At 42.9% G+C, this 18,387-nt stretch overlaps 1 protein-coding gene across 3 annotated transcripts in view; it reads left to right on the top strand.

Moving 5' to 3' along the window:
• LOC108899197 (ras-GEF domain-containing family member 1C) overlaps window positions 1–18,387 on the top strand; it is a 56,772-nt gene that overhangs the window by 17,791 nt on the left and 20,594 nt on the right. The window contains exon 1 of one of the 3 annotated variants that reach the window (XM_018699500.2): window positions 17,400–17,910. The exons of the other annotated variants lie outside the window; for them this stretch is intronic. The gene's annotated coding sequence lies outside the window, so the exon portion shown is untranslated. Of the gene's footprint in view, window positions 1–17,399; window positions 17,911–18,387 lie in introns of those variants that run through there. 3 annotated transcript variants of the gene reach the window in all.

Raw genomic sequence — 18,387 nt, 5'->3', positions numbered from 1 at the left:
GTACACACTCTGTAGGATTCGGTTGTTACACATGCATGCACGCACACACACACACACTTGCGCACACACATATTTTCTGCTAGTAATCCCCCAGCTCTGTCTTCTTTCCCCTCGCCTCAAATCACATCGAGCAGCCGCCACGGTGAACACCACAAAAACAATTTGGCTCCCAGTTAGCTGTGGAAGTGGTGAACAATCATCAGATAACTGGCTGGAACATTTGTAGAGAATCTGACACCTCGCTCGCTCCTATACAGACTCCTCCTCTGTTCTGGGAATACACACTGAGAGATCTACTGTAGACAAAGCAAAAGCAGGAGGTTGGAAGTGACAGAGACACACAAACACGCAGATACAAATGTTCACACACAAGTTTTGTTCACATGCATTTGCTCACACATGCAGCTCAGAAATGCATGCACAGATGAGCTCACGTGCGTAAATATGGGGGACTCTGCGAAGACGCAGCCACACATGCACAGGAAATGAACCCCCCCCCTTGTAACGCAGCTCACACATGCCAGCATGAGTGGGTTTGAATATTATGTTGGATAAGCTGCCCTGACTGATTGGTGTGGGTGTGTGGGTAGTAGTGGGCACAATGTCTTCAAAGAGTCATTGTTTAGTGATGAGGTAGGCATGAAAACAAATCCCTGTGACGAGGAGTATAACCCTTTGTGCGTCGTACATGTACATATAAGTTTTCTTTAGAACTGTGACAGCCATGCTGTTACGTAACCAGCTGTGTATTGAAGCTGTCAGAGTCTTTAGCTGGATGCAAAGACACGTTCTATACATAGGAGCCTCTTTCTCTTCCACCCGCACCAGGCCTACACACTGTGACTCACCAACAGCCCCACGCCGAGTCTCCGACAGCGTATCTTAAAGATAGATGTTGTCACTGCCAAACTGAAGTGGCAGCAGTGTGTTGGCTTTGAGAGAGGCTACATCCTCCATTTTATAACTTTCGAAAAATATTGAAGGAAGTCAGCTAGTAGTGAAAGTAGTGAAAGGAGATGGTGCTGAAACATCGGTAAACACTGTTTTGCAGCTCTTCTCCATAGTAACCACTACGGTCTCTGCAGGAAGTTGGGCCATAGCTGGAGGCTGAGTGGAGATGGCACAAACAAAAGCTTTGAGCTGGGACGGATCATGGACATTTAGTGGAATTTTCTTTTCTTGGTCTGCGTTCATTTGCATTTCAAACAATGCCCTCAGGATGTGAGCATTTCAATAGTAAGCGTGTGTTACATAAGAAATAATAGCAGGAGTATAGATTGTATCCAGTGTTACATACATAGCATGACTGCCACACATCTACCACAGCTGTGACCATGAGAATGATCCGACAACATATACAGTCACGAGGTCCATCTGATTAAATGTCAAAATATGTTAATAACCCAATCAAAATGTAGCTGCACAAGATTAAAATGAATCATTGTGGGGGAATAGCTATGGCACTTTGAAGGTGATTTATATGGATTTTTGCAGCTTTATTATGTCTCATCCTTTAATATGAGATGGGTTTTATCGCTGCCAGCGAGAGTAGGGCGAAAGTGAGGTGAATATTTAGCCTGAAGGAACATGTTTTATTGCTGCACAACTTGTTCCAGTGAACGCAACATCTCCACCCACACAATGCCGGGTGGGGTACATGTGTATCAGTGAACATGCACACGATATGTGCACATACACAAAGACACACATCTGATCCCACCACATCTCAAATTTAGAAATACAGTTTCCATTTCTCCATGGGACCTCTTTGTACCAGGCAAAATATCTTATTTTTTCATCGTCTTTGGCTCCTTCTCGTTTCCCTCCATCTCAGCCTCCTCCACTTCCTCCTCTTATCTTTTCTGCTCGGCTTATTTTCACTCTCTTGTTTGCATCCATGCTTTTTGTATTTTGTCTTATAAAGACGGGCCTTCACATCATAACACAATTACTAATATCAGTGTTAGCAATGGATGACAGCAACCTGCATGTGTGGAGTGTGTACATTTGAAAGACTGTACTACTGCACTGCAGGTGCACTGAAATAATGATTTACTTTTCAAAACACTTATGATCAAATATGGCGTGATCACATATACATAAATGATGCAAATTACTGTAAAAATATTTTTGTTTGAAATATAATGTAAAATTTTGAAAAGGAGAATCAGTGATGGAAAAGGTACCCAGGTCTTTACAATAAATAAAATTTGTAGTACCACAATGGAAACATACTCTATTACAAAGAGAAGTCTGGCCCTCCAAATTTAAAGGATTGAAATAATACCAGGAAAAGAAACTGGCTAAATTTAAAGTAGCATTTATGAACAATGGTCCCTTTTTGAGTAATCATAGAAGTATGAATTAGCATAAAACGGAAAAGCATTTCAAAAACGTACTTAAATACAAGACTTGAGTCAGTGTACTTGTGTACAGTGTCCACCACTAGATCCTAGGCAATTTCACTGTATAACTGCATATGACAAGGAAAGAAAGAAACGAAAAAAGCAGCTGAAGTGGCCCCTGCAGCACTGAGTCAGGGGTCGGTGCAGAGTGGACGGCTAATGGGCGACCTCTTTGATAGCTGCCAATCTGTGGCCATCCAGGTAAAAGGCTACGAGTTGGCGGAGGGTGCATACCCAGAGAGCCTCGCTTCCATTAAAGTAATTAGAAGGTAATCAGGATGGGGACACTGCCACCCCCCCCCCCCTCCCCCTGTGCTAGCCTGCACGCAGACCTGTTGCTAGGAAACCCAACAGAGGGCCCGTGGAAGGACTATCAAAAGCAAACCAGCCTTGTGCCTGATAATAAATTCCCTGCATCATGGAAGGTATCACTGAACGAGACACTGTCAAATACAGACATGGTAATGTGATGGAGCAGTTGTGAGGCTGAAAGGCGAGGGTAAGAGGGGGCTGACGGCGTGAATAGCTTTCCCCACAGGTTGGAAATAGGTTTTGTGGGCTAAGGGATGACATTAAATCCATCATAGATATGGTTTTATTTGATGCAATCTTAAAATGTATCCATCTCAGTGAGCTAGGTTGAAGAAGCAAGGAAAGTCGGAGGAGACTATGAATAGGCTGTGACGCATGTTGCACTCTCTTTGTGTCTCCACAGGAGTGTTATCAGTGCTATTGTATATGGTGCCCAGTGTGTATCCATCCCAATAATGATGGAGCAGTGTGTTGGTAATTATGGAGAAGAGGGGACGACACGGGTTAATTATCACACATAATGAGACGAGATGTTTCTTCCTCGTACATCTTTTCAATCTCTTTGCGGTTCTCTCTCACTTTCTTCCTTTCTCTCTCTCTCCCTCCCTCCCACTCACTCCCTTTTCACAAGCACATAATCTCACTACCTCTCTCTCTGTTTCTGACCCTCTCTTGATTTGCCTCTCTCTCTCTCTCTCCCTCTCTCTCAGACTCACTAATTATTATACATTTGCTTTCCTAATTGCTGATTCTGCTGTCTTTGTGAGTTGCCCTCACCCCCAGGGATGTGGAGCGAAAAGTCCTGCCTAGCTGTACCGAGATCTGGACGACAGCAGTGGGTGCAGAGCAAGGCTCGGGAGAAAGAGAGAGATGGAGAGCAGGAGGTGTGACAGCATAGTGGGTGCGATGAAGCAAAGGCAGAATGGTCTCCTGGAAAAAAATGAGGAAGTTGATGGTTTTGTCAGAGTATGATTCACTTGATCGGTGGCGGTGGCCACCATGATATCAACAATAGCTCACAACATGAGACTGTAATGCTGAGTTTTGGTGAAGGTTGCTTTGTTAAAAAGTGCATTTAAGAGAATCTGGTTTGAGTCCCCATGAGGGATAACTAGCCACTTCTGTAGCTAAAACAACAGCAAAGGTGCGCAGCGCGTGCTGGGGCACGGTGAAGGTGACACACAGGCATTTCAGACATACACAAAATAATCCTAAAACAGACTGTGCTATCTGTGAGTCATACTGTAGCAGCACTCTTATGGCTCCTCTCTTTGCATAATGTACTCTACTCAGAGGATCACAGACGTACACCCACTCAATGCCCCTGAAGAGTTTTCTGCAGCTGTCCATGACTTGGAGCGCTGCTGCTGTGACCTTTATATTCCAGAAGACAGTTTTATATACTAATCTGTGGACTATGGATTCTCTGGTAATGTAAAGCCACAGATGTCACAGATGACAAACTATAACCAACATAAGTGGGACTCTATATCCCTGGCTGAAGAAATGGCTTTAATGAAATGTCTTTGTCCATGTGTGGACATGTACATTGCCTGAATTTTATGAGACTAAATGAATGTTGGATTCCTGCTGTCAGTCCACCCTTTTGTCCCTGTCTTATAGGGTCTGTATGGATTTCTCTGTGGACATGACACTCTAATACTGAGGCACTTTCACAGCAGAGAGCACATTTTTTGCTTATTTCCTACTCGTACTGATAGGATGCTGTCAGAAACACTGATACATACGCTGCTGACTAGCAACTACCAGGACAGTCACCGGAATGTGTCGCAGCCAGAAATGTGCTTTGTGTGGTAAATTTCATGTTCAAAATATTACCCACAATCCCTCACCTTTGATAATACATTCTATTTGAGTGTCATTGTTGAATGCTGACAAAATCCCCCTGGGTAACAGTTGTGCTGGTGGAATATTGCTAGAATGTGACTGTTGCCACTTTTTATTTCATCTCGTATGTAAGTGCTTTGTTCACCCCAAGATCAAAGCAAGCTAAAATACATTCGCTTGAATCATGTTGAACTCGGTCATTATGGTAAAAATGGGATATTTTATTTTACTCTAACAGCATTTTATTTATCTTAAGTCAAATTATTTTGAGCAGTGATCATATTTGGCTGCATCTTTACTACATTTTGTGGTTTCTAATTAACACTTGAGTCATATTGTAAAGACTACACTTGTATTTTTGTGCATCTGTTACCAGTGACAGACAACTGCTCTCCAGATCCATTGCATGGAATCAGAGAATATCTCTTTGGACAAATTCCTCTCATTCAGAACCACGTCTAATTAATAACTAGCTCTCGATCACCAACCATACCGTGGAGGCAATATTTGAGTCTGTGTGCGTTTGCATGTCTAGACCTATCCAAGTCTTGACGGATCATAAGGGCACAGGTATAACCAGTGAAGCGTTCTCCTCATGCAGTAACACACCACTCACCATGTCTGAGCATCTGAAATGATGTTCATTATCCACCCATAATTAAACATGTCACATACCTGCTGAACAGAAGGGGTGAACCGCTGGTGAATCTGACAGGATGCAGCTGTGCATGCATGTTTATGTATGGAGAGTGTGTGTGTGTGTGTGTGTGTGTGTGTAGGTATCCGTTCCCTCATGACTAATCCAGCCGTCACACTTGTCCACCTGGTTCTTCCATCGTTATCGCTGTAGACGGGCTCGGTGTCTCACCCCCTTCCCTCGTCTGCTTCATCTATCACATGTCTGGCTCTGAACAGGGAGATAAGGTGCTCACCTCAAATATAGAAAAAACGGGGGGAGAGCAAAGTTTAAAAAACAAGGTCCAACAATATAGTGGGAAACAAAATAAGAAGGCAAAACCAGTAAATGTCATAACAGCACATGAGAGTTTTTGTGGTCTTGTGTAGCGGTGACAGACTTTCAGAGCATTATCTCTGTTGTATCCTGACCCAATCATAGATGAGGACATGACCTCTGAGCTGTGATCTCACAGGAACAAGTACACATGATAAAAGCTTGATGAGCACTGTATGCCAGTTCTTGTTTGATTGTCTTTGTCAACGTGTGCGCCTGTTCACACGTTCCAATATTGTTTGTCATCCATTCTTCAGCAGTGTGCTGCTTTTTTATCTCCCCTTGGGAACTCACCTCTTTCTGTAGGGAAATCTTCTGAGCCTTTCCCCAGATTTTTATTTTATTTTTTTCATTTTCAGAATGTCAGCCTCTTTCAAAGACAGGAAGACAAGCAAAAATCTACAGTATGTGGTGTGTTGTAGGGCTCCGCTACTGTTACCGCTGCAGAGGTCTAACAGAAGACAAGGCTTAATAGGAAGATGCATTAGTAATCCACTGCTTAGTTAGACTCAGCAGCCAGTGTACCCACAAATACAGTAAATACACTGTGACTGAATATGCGTGCTTATAATGAATGCAGGAATGTGCCAAAACAAAAACTACACACATACCAGATAAAGACACATACATATATACACCTTACAAACAGTGCAAGCCTGTGTGTGTGTGTGTGTGTGTGTGTTGTGTGTGTGTATGTGTGTGTTTGGGCCGACTGGACTGACTGAACTGCCCTGCGGCCTTGTGTAAGACATCTACAGGGTGAGGTAACCCTCGGGAAGCTGATAGGCTCTGCTGACTCTGATTACTTTGTGTGTGTTTTGGTGTGTGCATTTTGTGTGTAAAGTCCGATGAGGTAATGTCACACACCATTATTCTCAGATGGCTCTCATAGGTGTGCGTGCATGTGTGTGTGCACATGTGTATGTATGCGTGAGTGGTCTCCAAGGAGACCCTGTCAGGATGGACTGGAGGCCAGTGTTAACAGAGCATGGGAGTAGAGACTCAGCGGTGTTTGGATTGCTGAAATGGAGGGAGGAGCGGAGGGAGGGAGGGAGGAAGTTTTGGCCACATCTTCCTCTAAAGGTCCCTGTCACATTAGAGAGGCTCCACTGTCTTCTTTCTCTGAACAGTGAACTATCGTGTTTGGATTCCAAAACCAAGAGTCCTATCTAATAAAAGTGAGATCAGTTTGTCTACCCCCTCTACAGGTGAATTAAGTTGAAATATGACTTTTTAAATCTATGCCAATTTCTATGTTTTATATCTGTGTAGTAATGTTACACAGACATATTACACTACAGCATACAGTGGACTGACAAAGTAACAGAGCCACTGAACAATACAGTGCAAGACAACACGGCAAAATAAGCTTTTGTGAGACTTTGAATAGTCATTTTTTTCATAGATAGGACAAGGAGAGACTAAAGTGGGAAAGGGGTTGAAATCAGTGGATTAAGACAGGATTGGATAGTATAGGATGATAGGATGGGATAGTCTGTGGTGTAATCAAATCGATAGGATAGGACTGGATCAGATCAATAGGATACGATGGGATAGACACAAATTTTGCAGCATAGGATCGGGTCCGATTGCATTTGTAAGGACAGGTTAGATGCCAGAAACAACGGCAGCTTCTTCTCGCTTAGCTTTTACTCATGTTCACACTCGCATGTTTGAGTGTCTGAACGCACCAGCTTATTTTGCAACAGCACATACACAGTCTAGATATGAGTCATTCTTCACACCTGGTTCAGTGTGATAAATGCCAACTCTTTCAGGAGTGATCCAGCACCTGTAATCATTACTGTACTGAGGACACTAAAACAGATTATTAAACACCAGTGATTCTAATGATCGACTCACGCTGGATGATGTCAGTGCCTCCATAGGGGAAACTGACTGTAGGATGATGTCATGGGCTCAACGCTAATCATGTCCAAGGCTCCACATTGGCGTCTGGGAGCCTGATTGGATTGGCGACAAACACAATGTATGATGTCATCCATCTCATTTGGCACTGGCCCAATTGTGCCATGGGCACTGCCTGTGTGAATGATGAACTGTGCTAATAGCAACACTGTCAGAGCTGATGCGTAGTGACAAAGAGAAAGCCCGACAGAAGAGGGGAAGGGGAGAGAGAGAGAGAGATACAAAATGAGAGTCGCCTTAGCTGGAGAAGTAGCTGCCTCCAGGCTGTTTTTTGACCTGTTCTAGTTGGTTTTGAATCAGAGACTCCTACCTTTGATAATGCAGGCAGCCAGAGCACTGTGCTTGAGCGCCCTGTACGGCAGAGCGGAGGAATATTATGATTGTGAATCACAGACAGGCCCTCACAGGCACTGGCCTGCTTTTTCTGTCAGCTAACACTCCAGCCAGAGAAGAGTGTGCAAGATTGGTGTCGAGCAGAGTGTGATAGACTATGAGACACTGTCGCAGTCGGAAACATAAACGAACACTCACTGTACACTGTTTGTCTGTAGCACTGTCATTTGTCAGGGGACGTGTAGGATTGACTGAGTCTCACATACCCCTCCTCTCTCCCGCTCCACTCACCAATCTGAGGTGACAGAGATGGAGACAGAGTGTTTTGGCAGAGAAAACCCATCTGTCACCCAGGCAACGGGAGAGGTGGGAGGGGTATTATCCAGCGGAGACAGAGCACAGGCCTGTCAATCAGGCCGCCTCTTGGAGCCTCTGGTCGTGAAAGAATGGAAGATCAATAAGAATGTAAGGACAGACAGCAGGAAGGAAGGTATAGAGATCAAATTTGATGACAAGAAAGATAAAACAGTGAATGATAATGGGGTAAAGGTTGTCTTTATTCACATTATCATCAGTCTGTTGTTAATTCAGATGCACCTGGACTGAGTATCTTGCATGTGAAGTTGCATTTCTCTCTGTTGTGTGTGGGACTTGCTCAGTCCCATCCAGTGACATGCTTGCCAATCCGTCATCTTAAAACTGAGCAACGTCCAGGTTTGAGACAGAAATAGCTTCACTGTTCCTTTCAAGTAATGTCTTGAAAAATTGGTCATAGGTTCCTGGATAAATAGCACTCACATCAAAGCTCCTGGTTTTAGTTGTGCCTTCAGAAATAAGAGCTCTTAAAGTAAATTGTATGCACAGTCAAGCCAATACAAATAGCTCAGAGTATCTAACACATCCAGGACATTTACTAAATGCACCTTAAAACTAGTTATATCAGTTAAACAGACAAAATTGCATGTGGCTAAAGCAGAAAGTTAAAGAAAATGAACAAAAAAGTGAAATAAAAATGTTGTTTTTGTTGGGTTTCAGTAAGAAAAGCTTAAGGAATAAAAGGCATGGCTCAAAGGTGCGGACCTGAGAAAAAGAAAACAATCGAAAGTAAGATGAATAGATGAGGATGAAGGAAGTGTTATGAGGTGATTCAGTGTGCTGAAGAAAGAAGAGGAAAGCCAGAGGTGATCAGTAATAGCCATTCAATATGAATATAAAGAGCTCAGCACTCTCAAAGCGATCCTGTAGCCTCCTGGCCATCTTTTAAGCCCTCATGCCGAAAATATTTAATTGCAGAATGAGTGACAGATAAGTGGAAGAAAGAGGGGAAACGTCATTCACATGCTGATGAGGAGCAGTGGGAATAAGTGAATAACTACACCTCCCACTGAGATTCAGGTATATGTGAGATCCCTGAGTCTCTCTTTTACAGACCTTTATTAAACATAAGGAATGCAACTGTGAAAGTTCATAATAACTAAATGCTCTCATCATGTATATGACATTCATCAACCAAACAATAATCCATGATTTCTGAAACATTTCACTAGGAAATGACTGTTGTTTTTCAAGAGCTTCTCACAGCATTGACTGGACTATGTTAAAAGTCATGCTAAACCGCAGAGGCAGAACAGGAGCAATGGATGACAATTGGGCAAAGATAATGTCACATGACTGAACGCTCAGCCACTATATGGACCTTGAAATTTCCTTTTGTCAAGACGACACTGAAAGTCTACTAACCATCAGTGTCGACAATTTTTTTGTAATGACCCTTAGGTTGTATCACTAATCTGCATAGAAACTGTATAGAATAAACTGTGGCCTTTCTCTTTATTTTTGTTTAGCGAGTATTAGCATAGTATTTAGCCATGCTAGCAGTGTGACTTTGGGAATATTATGTCGACCAGTCCACCACTTTGGTACAGACTGAAACATGCCAACAGCTATTGTATAAAGTTCTGTGAACCTTGGCACAGACTTATTCTCATGGTCCCCAGAGGATAAGTCACACTGACTTTGGTAAGCCCCACCACTAACGCCACTATCAGGTTGACATTTGTGGTTTTGAGGGAAATTTCTTAACAACTTTGATGGTTTGTCATAAAATTTGGTACAGGCACAAACTATAAGTTGAAAGATTGAATTGTAAGAAATTAATTATATTCCTTAACTTTTCCTTTAGTGCCGTTATCATATCAGAAGTTCATGTGTCATCCATTCTGTTGTAAAGCTGATACTGAAAAGGAATCAATGTATAACAAGCAAGTCATTGTATTAGGCAACTCTGAATGCTCTTCTTATTTGATCTGAAGCTGCGATATTTTGTAAAGAATGAGACACAGTATGTACAGTGTGTGCTCTGAAGCCTTGGGAGATACATGATGCCAGGACCAAAGCTGTCAACATTGATTCCTGGAGCTTCACAATGACCTTGTTTGAACCAATCAGTCCCATATCCTTTCTCTCAATCTCAGTGTCAGCATAAGACATGGCACATGTCAGAAACTGTCAGGCACAACCGTATCAGAGCAGCTCAAAGAAAACACTCTCACACCCTAAAATTATTGTATGCACAAGCAAACAACAGAAAAGATTCATGAGGCTGTTTGTCAAACCAGACTACACAGCCTCTCCCCTTAGTCGTGCTAAATATTGCAGCTGACATGGATTTGGATCAGTGTTGTTTGTGCGTCTGTGTCTTTGATGAGGAGCGCAGATGTCAACTGAAACATCAAATAATCCCTCTCTTGTCTGAAAACTGGGGAATATTATAACCCTGAAGATCCCTCAACTTGAATGAGTTCAGTATACGAGAATGTCTCCAATCTCTTTTTATGTGTTCTGATGGAGCTTTATTTGTTGTTGTCAATCTAAGCTACACCAGGTGTCTTGAACCCAAAGTCTAGAACAGAGAGCACTTCTCTCTCTACGTGGCCGTGTAATCCTCTGTACCCTGCTGATCCCAGCACCACAGGGAGAGTAGCAAAGTCCTGTAGCCCATTTGAGGAGCTCTGTCCTGAGCAGGCTAAACGCAGACAGACCCCTCCACGGCGGGAGCGAACATGAGAAGGATTGTAATCACTGCTTGAAAACTCAGCATGTGATTGACATTCATGCATACACTATACATGACAACGACATCATTAATTACATCTTCCTCTTTGATGGAATAGCAGGGGTAAGTGCTGTGTGGGAGGATGAGTCTGTGAATAGATGCTTGTCATCACAGTTTTCTCTGGTTGTTAATGACAGGTGGCAGCGTGCGCAGGTGAGCACAGAAAACTCAACACGATAAAGCTTTCTCATACCCCCCCTCAGACACACACTCGGTGGAGGGTTAAAGATGTCACACTGAATCACCAAGACCTCTACTAATACAGTCATTTTAAAAAAACTGTTGCAATCACTTTCTTCTCCTCCTTGTGTTTCTCCCTCCCTCTTCCTTCCTTTCTCCCCCTGGTGTGATTTACCTACATGCTATCAAACATCTGTGCATTCCTCAGTGTTGGCAACAGACACACAGACACCTTCGGTCTCTTTAACTGCACTGCAATCATTGTGCACAGCTGATACATTGTCCTCTGAATTACCATCAATTTATCAGCCTGTACACAAGCTGATGGGAGGAAGGGGAAAGGCTGAAAATACCAATGTGTTCCCTAAAGACCAGGAAAAAAAAATAAGTTTGACAATTTTGTGATGTACTTTCTGTACAACAAACATGGGACAGCTCTTTTTTGAGCTTTCACACAGATACACACTCAGATAGCTTGTATTTCAGAACTCCTTACTGACAGAGAGTCAACTTGGCTTGGGATGGTTTCGAAAACACACACAGAAACCTAAGAAGTGATGCCCCAGAAACCAAATATAACCTAGATTTAGAAGATACCACTTGATGGCGAAAAAGTTTGTCAAGTTTTGACATGTAAGAAACTTTCTTTGCTCACTCACATTTTATACGTATATAGCTATACACTTGATCAAATGCCTGGTTCTCCGATTTCTGCTCGAGCTCTATAAAATGTTCAGACCTAAATGAAGTCTCTAAATGAGGATGTCTGACAATTGTTGTCAGTTATTCTCTTTGTCTAAAGTTCCCCTTGTGTATCAGCATAATTAAGCGAACAGTAATTCTGAGGAAACAACTCATGGTTCATTGATTACTGTATTAACTGTTTGCTATCCCTTTCCCCCGAACAGCGACTGTCTAGTCATAGCTGAGTAACTGTAGGCATGCCAAGCTTTGTATTTCTCTGTATGCAGAAGTGGGATGCATCAGTAAGAGTAATTCTCAATATAACAACAATTTTTAGATTTTTTTTTTTTTGAGTCCTTCCAAAACCAAAAGCACAAGAGCAGAACCATAAGGAATGTATGTCTGCTTTTATGTAAGAGGAAAACATAAGCTAACAAAGTTACTACCTATAGTAATGCTAACCTACAGTTACTTCCAAAGCCTAGCAGTATATCATTTGCTAATTGTGTTATTAATAAGTGTTATTTTGTGGGTTTACTGGTAACATAAAAAAAGCTCCCTTCATGACTGGTACATTCATTTGCAAGTATTTATCTACTGACTATGAGCCAGTCTTGGATGATACACTATCAGAGTTCTGAGTAACATTAGCAACTCCGGCCTGATTTGAGGATGTTTATGCTTCAGCAATCCCAGCCCATTCACTATCCAAAAAACCCGCCAGTAAGAGTTGTAATTAAAGCCAACAATGACAGTTATCAGCAAGAGTTAAACGCCTTCGTTTGTCTATATTTAGGTGAACTCAAAGACTCATTGTTCCAAAAATGACTAAGAATCTTGAGTGTTAAAGCTCCCACCTGTGTACTGAACGCTTGACAGGCATAACTAAGGCAGGACATAGGGAATAATCAGTTGTGCTTGATTGACTGAATCGCTTCCTTCATTCAGTGTACCTGCTGATGCTCTCAGAATCTAAAGGCACTGGTCCAGTGGTATGGAGTCAGTATATGCAGCAACCGTTCACATTTTATATACCTGTGTCATCAACTCCAGATCAGTGTTCTGACCCTCTTTGTCTCAGTGTGGAACACAGTATTCTCACACTTGTTGTGGGTCTCTCAGGCCTTGTTATTGTGTCTGCTCAGTTCCTACTACTTTCCAGATTTGCCTGCCAGAGGGGGGCCTACGGGACAGACAACCCTCCCTTTTCCTCTTCAAACACCACAAAAGAGTGTTCTTGTTTTGTCACCTCATTCTGTTTATCCCCCTCTTCTGAAAGGGGGGGGGGCACACGGGACGGGTGGTGTACAGACTGAGCCATTCGCCCAAGGAGACAGAGAGGCGCCTGGGGAAAATGACGACTGATTGGCCAGGGTGGCAGACTAGACTGGGATCTGGCACTAACAACACTTTGGCCAGCTTGCGTTCTTCACAAGTAGCAGTGGACCAACAAATGACAGACAGCAAAGGTCTCTCAACTCTCAAGCAAAGCCTCCAGGAGTCTGTCCTGTGAAGTCTTTGAACTTCCTATTCATGCTTTTCAGTGTAGCTATCTCTCCTGAATGCCTCGTCTCTTTTCTCTCCTTCCTCCCACTCAAACTCTGGCAACTAGTTGTCTGTCCGTCCTGTTGCACACAGGACAAGTATTGCTGAACAGTCTTTACCAGAACATCCTCATGTTACATCATAGGTTGGCTTCCTTGAGTGATAAAACCATTTTTTTCCCACATACAGCAGGATTAACAGGGTCAAACTGCACAGCTGAGTGTGTTTGTAGTATTAGAGTGAAAACTAATTTGTTTAGTAGAACTTATAGCCCCATTAGGAAGGAAGTGATTTATATTTGTAACAGATGCAAAAGCAATTTCATGTTGTTTTGCTACATTTTCAGTGGCATAAATAATGAGTATGCTCCTGGCAAGGCATGTTGGGCCCTGCAGCAGAGCCAAGGAAATAGGGTTGTTAGAGAAAGAGAGGTGGGGAGAGGAAAGAGAGAGAAGAAGAAAGACTAAAGAGCAACAAGGAGTGAGAGAGAGATCAGAGGAAAAAGAGAGAATAGGTCCTAAAATATATTCTTTGCTCTGTGAGAGAGATTGTCTTTGGGTCAATCAGTACCCTTGTAATAACTTGAATTTTAACAAGGTCACCTCCACCGTTCCCAGCTACTTTTGGCCTGAGCCTAAATGAAAGAATTTTCAGAGCCATGTTCCTAAAACGTCTTCATCATCGTTGAACGCTGCAGTTTTCTGCGAAGACTGCGTTTGTGAAAGCAGCATTCTCACTTACACTGGCTGTTAGTGCTTGATTTGATCTGTGACTGTCAAGTTTATTAACAGCACTGCTCTGGGACGTGGTTCCCCAATGCAGGCACCAAGCAACAGCTTTTGATAAAGGCGCAATGCGGGTGTTACATACTGCATGCAAATGATTTTGAAAAGGGGGGGGCAGGCAAACAAACTTTGAGACATTGCGAGTCTGAAAGCTGCAATCAGCCTCCATCACCGATGCTGTTGCAACACCTTCACTGTATGATGTGAGCCTGCGAGGGGAAAGTGGGGAGCAGAGGCACTGTGAAACATTTGAACGCGCCTCTGTCTGCTTGCTCTGCTGTTCTAGTAAAAGCTGTTTGGAAACTAAAACAGGAGCTTTTCTCGCATGTGCAGGGGCATCACAACACAGCTCTGTTGTGTAATGATTAGTTGAGGCCTCTGCTCAAGTACCTACACATACACATGCACAACAAGGGGAACTAGCCTATGAAAATGGCAAAGATTAGCGAGGCAGAGCAGGCGAGCCAACATCTGAAACACTGACAAACATCCTCATAAACAAACTGACCCTATTGTGTGCTTCCTCGTGTGCCAGCTGAGTCATTATTGTGTATGTGCATGTGTGGGTGTCTGTGTGTGTACTTGTATTAACCACGTATGTTCACACTGTCACACTGGGAAACCACCTGTCCGTGAGGGGAAAAACACTCAGTTGCTGCAAGCATTAAATTTAGCATTAGGACGTTTGGTTTTTGGTTAACAGGGTGAGAGGTAAGATCAGGCAGTTAAAGATTAAATGTTTATCATATTTTGGATCAATTTTTTGTCAGTTTGACAATTATTTCTATCAATTACAATAACTTTGTTCTCATCAAATTCATTGCTGAGATCTATGATCTGTAAAAAGTCCACCAGAGCAAGAAACACAAGCAATTAAATATGCATTCATGTTTTAAATAAACCCATATTCAAACATATTTGAAAGACAAAACAAAGGTGATAAAATATCATAGTTTCAGTTAGACATTCTGTTTCAGCTTTGGCCTGCTGTAGAATTCTTCCCCATATTTGTCATGCACTCACGTTTGATTTTACCCCCAGATAATGTGGAAGGTAATTTAGCTATACTCTCAATTTGCGTACCACTGGTCTCATCATCTAATCATGTTTCTTGCACACCTTTTCACCAGACAAGAACATCTGCAATGAACTATTCTGCAAAACCTTGGATTGTCAACATTTATTTTTACATCCAAAAGTGAGTTGCAGACCTGCAACAGGAGGCAAGGTCTGGTCTTTAGCATGCACACCCTTACTTTTTCACCTCACTTCTTCCTGCACTGGCACTGAATGCCAACACTGGACTAAATATGGGCAAAATCTTTAAGATTCTGAGCTGGTTTCTTGCTCCATCTGACTTTTTTTTGAGTGATGATACTGCATTCTCTATCTCAGCAGGTACAGTGTTATCATAACGAATAGAGGTAAGGGCCAAAACCAATTTCTGAAGTTGTAATAAATCAGAATTATTCTTTAAGCTTAAGATAACTCTGTGGAACTAATGTAAGTCAATATAGTCTGTGTACAGGTGACAAATTAAGTGTGTGCTTGTGTGTGTTTGAGTATGTGTTAAGAATGACATAATATGCATACATGTTGCTCAATTCTCACAGTTCACTGTAGCAGGATCCTCTGCACCTGCTGCAGCATGTGTGTGTGTGTGTGTGTGTGTGTGTGTGTGTGTAAGTGGCAGAGAGTTTTATCTCTGTCCTCTGCTGCAATGTCAGCCTCATCCTTTCCCTCATCCAGAAGGCCCAGCAGCAGGCATCAAAGCTCCAGGGACAACAGCTCACATACAGCCCCTCATGGCCCCAACAAGGACCTTTACCACTCTGAATCTCATCCTCTTAATTATTTCTCTCTCTGTCTACCTCTCCCCCCACTGTCTCTGCGACACTTCCCTTCAAATTAATTACTCCCCTCCAATAACTTACATCACAATCTTGCAAAAAGACACGATGACAGTAGCGGCCAGAGTACCAACGCCCCACTCCCTTAACCCATCATTCCAGCTTCTCATCCCCAGTCATTAGGGAGGTTTTGGACATTCCCTCATTGTTGTTGTAAATTGGGTTAATGGTATTAATTAACTCTGGTTTTAATGAAAATAGAGCCTGGCTCTGATGTTAGAGTCTTATTTCCATACTCAGAGATGGCCCTTTTCATTCAGGGGTCACGGTTAGTGAGTGTCACTCAGGCTGTGTTAATGGAAGAAGGTTTGCCCGGGGATTACAAATGAAAAGAGTGCTCACTGTTTCTTGTAATCTTCCCACGACTGTTAGGATAACCTCACTGGTCTGGAGCTTGTGTATAATGGGATGACTCATTAGCCAGCCAGAGAAATTCTGAATAGTAAATCAACATTCATTACTTTTTTCTGACATTGGTTTTGAGATCAGTATGGTAAAGTGTAATCCTGCATTTTTCACAGCCTTTCACAGTGACTGACATTTGCCCCAGTGCATGGAAATGCACTAGATGTACAGTACACAGAGATGTCTTTTCATTGTCTTGAAATAGTTCTGTCAGGTGAAACAGAGCTGCAGTCTACAGTCCTGTAAAATGACAGAGAGTGCTTGAAGCAGCAGAGCTCTGTGACTGGAGCGTGTGTGTGTGTGTGTGTGTGTGTGTGTGTGTGTTTTTACGTGCATGTGCTTGCATGCGTGCCTGTCTGTAGAGAGGAGAGAGCGAGCGAGAGACCGAATCTGCCCACGGCAGCATCAGCATCAGAGATACTACAATATACTGCCGGAAGTCAGTTTTACCTTCAAAATAAGAGCTGGAAATGATAAAACACTAAATGTTGTCGATAGTAAGAGTAATGCTGTCAAAAATTTCAAAATGCTGCAAATTTCTATGTATGCGATGAGATCTTGACGGTCAAACCTGTATTACCTACTGGGCAAACTGAGCAAGGCAAACTGCTGCCTTAGGGGCCTCAAACACCTGAGGTCCGTTGTGTGAATGGTTGATGGTGGTAGTGTGGTAAGATGATTATCTGTGAATATTTTTGGGTATAAGCACGTCATAATAACAATCTCAAATGAAACTAAACTGGCAAGATCTTTTAAATGGGCCCTGAACTAATCCAGCTAAAGAATAGCTTTAATAGGCTTTATAGAATAAGTTTATCTTATGCCGACTGTGCTGCTAGGATGTAGTACACAGGATGTTGTTTGTGGCTATATGAATAGTTGCCCAAAGCTCATTTCCGCCCTAAAGCCTCCAAATGAGGCAGTGGAGTTGTCCAAGGTAATTCAGGCGTGCTTGAATGCAGCTCTTATTCGTCAGCGAGCATCTTATTTTGAAAAGGAAAAAAACGAAACGGAAGTCACGATATTTTTGCTTACTTGACCAGAGTGTGAGTAGTTCCCTCTCCTCTCCTCTGGCTAATCACTTGCTCCGAGGACGTGTGGATGTTTTGTGCGGTCCGCCGTGTCTCCGTGGCGCAGGACAGGACGGTCGCCACGCCTTCAGGGACGCACTTTTTCACGGCGTCAGTTCTCCATCTGTGTCCGCTGTTCACCCAGTGGAAGACCTGTCCAGAGCCAGGACATTTAACAAGCTTTTATCAACAGGCATTTTCTCCACTTAATATCAGTCAGCCTGTGCCTCTGGAGTCCGGCGCTACTTCTCCCACTGATGCCAGTTGAACAGGCTGTTGTATAGACGCTAATTAATTTCGGAATATCGAGCGGCAGTTTTACTGATTTGACATCGAATACAAGTCGGATCAAAGATGGGGATTACAGTGTAGTGCAGGTAAGTAGCGTGTAAAAGCAAGGTTACCCCACTACTACCATATTAGCATATTGAGATTGCGCTCACACCCACAGCCAGTGTGTGTGTGTGAGAGAGACAGAGAGAGAGAGATGTTAGAATGCTTCATAATCAACCTTCCTCTCGCACGTTCTATGTATTGTGACTGGAATACTGTGTCGTCACAGTTGGAACTTTTACTAGCAACAGTGATGACATCATGATTCCTGACCGTGTTAGAAACACTGTGGCGCCGCTCGCGCCCACTTTACTACGATGAAAGCATCACAGCCTGTGGCGTGAGTCAGCGGTGTGCAGGTCTGTTTAAAGGGCGTGTGAGAGGAACCAGCTCAGTTTAGGAGCTGGATTCACTGCGTCTTACGCTTCTGACACATTTACAGGAGAGAATATGAGATTTGTGGGCAGGTGACATTGTGATATTCGGTAGATCGCGTTGAAAACAAATACTGTAGCCACTGA

This window comes from Lates calcarifer, linkage group LG8 (genome assembly GCF_001640805.2).
Source record: "Lates calcarifer isolate ASB-BC8 linkage group LG8, TLL_Latcal_v3, whole genome shotgun sequence".
Lineage (NCBI taxonomy): Eukaryota > Metazoa > Chordata > Actinopteri > Centropomidae > Lates > Lates calcarifer.
The sequence above is the reverse complement of the archived record's forward strand: the minus strand, read 5'-3'. Positions and strand labels throughout refer to the sequence as shown.